A 5,612-nucleotide genomic window follows, 5' to 3' on the forward strand; every position below is an offset into this window, starting at 1 on the left:
TCACATTTGTTCTTATTTTTGTCATTTGATTAGCAATTAATAGAGGATATTTCTACTCTGTAACAAAGGAAGTGGAAGAAAAAGAGACTATTTCCTGAGTCTTTGCTTTCCCTTACGTACTTGTGAGACATTTCTGCCTTATAAAGTTGGTGTGCTGGCCGCTCATTGTATGGGCAGGCTCTCTGCTCCCTGCTGGTGGTTCCAGTAGGTTGTGCCATCAGCAATTTCGCAGATAAGCACATCTCACTTACTACTGTAAGTGAGATGTGCTTATCTGTAGGCCAGTACCAGCCTTTAATGTTGTGCGTCCTGTGGCTGCAGTTTAACTACTTCTCTGAGTACTAATGTAATATTTAAAATGGACATAATATGTGCTGATGCAGATTTGAACTTAGTTTTTATGAATAGCACGAGATAATGAAGAAAAGTGTTCAAGCTCATTGCTTGTGTGAAGCACGCATCTATGATGAGAAAAACAGTGCCTGGGTGGTTTGTTGTTTTGTTTGTTTTTTTTTTTTTAAAAACAAAGTTTTGGTTTTTGAAGGGTGCAACTTGTCTATATTCTAATGTATATATACAGAGAGGTGTTTTGTTTGCTTGTGCAAACCAGCCTGTGGGCCCGGTGTTGGTGTGAAGGAAGCTTGGCTGTGCTCTCTGCTACTCACATCACCAGGTTTTGAATTGATGCATTTCTACTTGTTTTGCTTTGTATTACTGTATTGTGGGGAAACACAGACTGCCTCCTTAGCTTTAGAATGGGGGCAGGAACCAGGAAAAGTTGTGTTTGAGTGTCCAAATAATTGTGAGGTGTAAAACAGAGGAGGAGGAGGACTGGTCAAACTAGTTGCGTGAGTGCTGGGAGTCCTGTCGCAGCTGCAGAAAGCGTTGTAGGCCAGTGACAGAAAGCTTTCCACATGCCACACTGGATGTCTGGCAGTTTCACAAGATGGCTTGTTGCTCAAGGTATGCCGGCAGGCAAGCTTGGGCTGGGCTAATCTCAAAATGGTATTTTGAGAAGTTCCTACCCTGGATTTTTTTCAGTTGCTGCTGTAGTGATTACATTCTCCTGTGGCACAGGCAGAAGAAGGGACATACGCTGTGAGGGTGAGGCAAACTTCTCATGGATGGAACTGAGGGGCAAGACACTTTTGCCATACTGTTCAGATGATGATTGACCCTGAGGAAGGAGCAGAGCAAATGGCTGAAGGTAGAAGCTTAGCAAAACAGTACAAAATCAGCCAGTGCTCACCTAGCACTTTGCAATCGCTCAAGATGCTGTATGCTGACCGACCGTGATTTGCTTGTCTGATGCATTTACAAGATACCATTATATAAAACAGTTGATCTGCTTGACTCAGGATTTGCCTTTTAGGATTGCTTTTGATGCTTTCTGCAGACATCGTAAAAGACACTAAGCTATTTTGTTTCCTTGGTGCAGTACTTTAAGAGAGTGACACCATAACCTTGTTACCTCCCTGATTTTTGGGATAGTCACTTAAAAGGATAGGTAGGATAATAGCAGATGGATATAACGCCTGAAAAGACACAGAGCTGCTATCAAATACATATCGGGTGTCCAAATATTATCTGGGACTTGCTGTATTTGTATGTTTGATGTGAAACAGTCAGGTACTAGTATGTTTCATTTCAGCTAGCTACTACTAGGCAGGCAATGTTGATCATTTTAAGCTACTTTCACTCAAAACCTTTTGCTTACAAAGCAGGAGCCTTTTCTTTAGTTTTCTGTCTCTGGCCTTATAAAGGAGGTATCTGCTGTATTCAGTTGCCTGAGGTAGGCAAAACAAACTGGGTATTCAAGAGGCATTTGAATATCAAGATGAACTTGTGTTGACAGTTGCTCCACATAATTGGTAAGTTTTATTTCTGTTTAAAGATTAGTACTTAGAACATGAAAACTAGTACTATCCAGCAGCAGTTGTGGGGGGGGAAATCTCAGGTCATGAGCACATTCAGATAGATTTGGACAGATAGAGCTTAAATCCAATGTATTTGAATTGGAAAGGCTGTTAACATTCTTAACGAGGTAAATTATATTCTGGGTACCACTGAAAATTAGAGTAGGTCTGCAGGGAACACTGAAACATCATAATTTACTTTTCATGCTTTAACCGATTTGTATAGTCAGTATTCAGATTCCCCATGCATTTGATACAAAACCTACTCTTTATTTATGATTGAGATTAAGTGTAAGATCTTATGGATATGGGCTTGGTGACATTTTATTGCTCTGCAACTAATTGAATTATGCAAATAATTGTATTTCTGCTACAATACAATTGTATTTCTACCACATAGATTAATCTTTCTCCCAAATATGAAGTCACAGTATTATTTACAGAAGGAACACAGTAAGATGAAAACATATCCTTTCCAGTGTACAGTCTTAACAGGGCTGTATTTTTCACCTGTTGTTTTCATATGAAGAAAAATACCATCTAATTTGCTGACTGGACTGAAGATTTTGGGTATGGCAACCAACATGAAAGTTCACATATCTGATTTTACCACTTCTTTTCTTGTGGGAGTGGTGAACTGCAGCAGCTGGGCAGTGATGAGCAGCTTTGAGGCAGTAATACATCAAACAACTGCACATATTGGGGGTTTTATAACACTTTAGAAAAGGCTTAAAATGAGCCAAAAAACCCTCTGATCATTCCAGAGAAAGTGTCAGCAAGAACTCGGACTGGAGTAGCGGCTATAGAAAAAAATTGTGCCTCAGCTTTATACTAATACAGTGTCTTTCTACAGCTGAGCCTGTGGATTATAAGATACCTGTGACAAGAGGGAACAGATACCAGAGGGTGAATTTCTCTTCACTCTTAACTGCGTAATTTGCAAATTATCTTATGGTTATTGGCTGTGTTAAATGCACAGGTCTCAAAACACTGGGTTTTTAACAGCTTTTTAATTAAGTAGGAACTGGTCTGTTCTGCTACTATCAAACTGAATGCTTTTTCTTGCAGTTATGTTCATTCTCTTTGCTTGCAGATTGAGGTCATCAGTGGGGATTGTTTCTTTTGTTTGTTTTATTTTAGAATAACAGTAGTACATTGTGAACTCGCATCACTAGCAGAAGTTACCAAAAAGTAGATAGGTACCAAAAGAGCGATTATCTTGGCGACACAAACCAAGTGGATGGATTTGTTGGCTCCAGTGTTGACCTAAGCATAAATCCTTTGAGGCAACAGGGAAAAAGAGATTTTATTAATATCAGAGGAGATCTGTTTGTAAAATGGGGAGTCCTGGTGAAAGTTTCACATCATATATAAACTCTCACATTTGCCATGTCTATTATTTGTAGCTTTCCTTACCATTTGCTTTCTGGTTCCTATTGAGTTGTACTGGTTTAGAGGCTGTAGCATTGCAGGTTTTTTGCTTTGAAACCAAAAAAGAAAAGTGGTTTGATTGTTACTTAAAGATGTATCATTGTCAATTGATGATTTGTGACTGTTGTCCAGTCGTGACGTGTTCCCTTTTGTACTTTCAGCCTTATGCTCAGTTTTCCTTATAGAATCATAGAATAGTTTGGGTTGGAAGGGACCTTTAAAGGTCACCCAGTCCAAACCCCTGCAATGAGCAGGGACATCTTCAACTAGATCAGGTTGAGCCCTGTCCAACCTGACCTTGAATGTTTTCAGGGATGGGACCTCTCCCACCTCTCTGGGCAACCTGTGCCAGTGTTTAACCACCCTCATTGTAAAAAATTTCTTTCCTTATATCTAGTCTAAATCTACTCTCTTTTAGTTTTAAAATCATTACCCCTTGTCATATCACCACAGGTCCTTCTAAAGAGTTTGTCCCCATCTTTCTTATAAGCCCTGTTTAAGTAGCCTTTTCTTCTCCAGGCTGAATAACCCCAACTCTCTCAGCCTTGTCCTTATAAGAGAGGTGCTCCAGCGCTCTGATCATGTTTGCGGCCCTCCTCTGGACCTGCTCCAATGGGTCCATGTCTTTCCGATGCTGAGGGCCCCAGAGCTGGATGCAGTACTCCAGATGGGGTCTCACCAGAGTGCAGCAGAGGGGCAGAATCACCTCCATTGACCTGCTGGCCAAGTTTCTTTTGATGCAGCCCGGGACAGGGTTGACCTTCTGGGCTGTGAGTGCACATTGTCTGCTCATGTCCAGCTTTTCATCCACCATGCTTTCTTCTTGTTGATTAACTGGCAGTTGTAGCCCAACTGTTGGTTTCAGGTACTGGTGGTAGGTTTTTCGTTTGGTATTTCCTGGTAGTAACAGCTGGCCTGAGGCTGCTGCTTTTTTTTTCCTTATCTGATTTTTTTTTTTTTTCTAATACCTAATAGTGAAAGGTGATAGCGGTAGCAATTAGTCACAGACCTAATGGGATTCATGTATCCGTCTGTTCTAACAATGTAAGCCTCAGTTAAGTGTTGGTTAATAAGGCAGGACTCTGAAGGAGTGGAGCCCAGCAGCACAACGAGTTTCCTTTCAAACTGAGTCAAAGTGCAGGAGGGCCTGGAGCATGTAGCTGGGTGACTCGGACTGTGTCGCCGTGTAGGAGAAAGCTAAACAAATGAGAAAGCAAGTATGAAAACAAGCTTGGTGTTGCAAGATGGCAAGGTTAATGCTTCCTTTGAGATAATCATTGGAATAGCAGAGTTGAATTTATAAAGAAAAAATTTGCCTCGTTAGTAAATAGTCTAATTTATTTGGTATTGGGGGATAGGGTTGCATCTAAAAGTTATGACTGCTGTAGTGAATTTCTTCTAATAGAAATGATATGATAAGGGCTTCTTGTGCTTGCTAAAAATGACAGCAGCCTTTCCAGACACCTGACCATCTGGGATTCCTGAAAAAGAAGATACAGCATTATACCCAGGCTCTTCCTTAAGCGTTCTGGCTATTTGGATCTCAGTATGGTGTCATTCTAGAAGAACACTTTCTACATAGCTTTTCAACTCCTCAAATATTTGCTCTGGAAGCTACTTTTTGAGAGAGCAAATCTGCTATGGGCCATCTGTGCGCTTCCAGCAAGGGATTTTGGCTGCTTGAAAGCAGATGGGAAAGGAGACTCACCCCCATCTTCCCCCAGCCCCTTCTTTGCTTTAGGTTGCTGGGTACAGATACATCTTGCTTTATGAGTGAGGACGTGACAGTAAGGAAGTTGTATATTCTGGCTGGATGAGGGAGTCACCCTATGTTGTAAAAATGAGTAGGTCAAGACATATTACTGCTTTCAAATAGTGTATAGGAAAATGAAAGCTGTAAGGCTCTAGATTTTTGTTTTATTGTTCTTCTGTCTGAGTGTTTTTCGGAGGTGATGACTTGGGCTTTTTTTGGATTTAAATCATAGAATTATTAATTCTAAAAAAGTCTGTTTTATTGTCTTGGTATTTATGTCCTACTACTTCCTGTTTTCTGTCCTTGATTCTCACCATCTTTTAGAAAAACTCGTACTGTACTTAAAAGTTGGGCTGGAAAATCAGCAAACTGTGCATAACACTTATGTACCTGAATATTTTTGCCCTTTGAATTTTACTTTCCAGTGGCCTTTCTTTCCCCTCTCTCAATCTCTTTTAATTTTGATTTTGAATATAATATGTTGTGTACTGTGAATTCTACCTCTAGATTGC

This window comes from Vanellus vanellus (assembly GCF_965231255.1).
Source record: "Vanellus vanellus genome assembly, chromosome: 7".
Lineage (NCBI taxonomy): Eukaryota > Metazoa > Chordata > Aves > Charadriiformes > Charadriidae > Vanellus > Vanellus vanellus.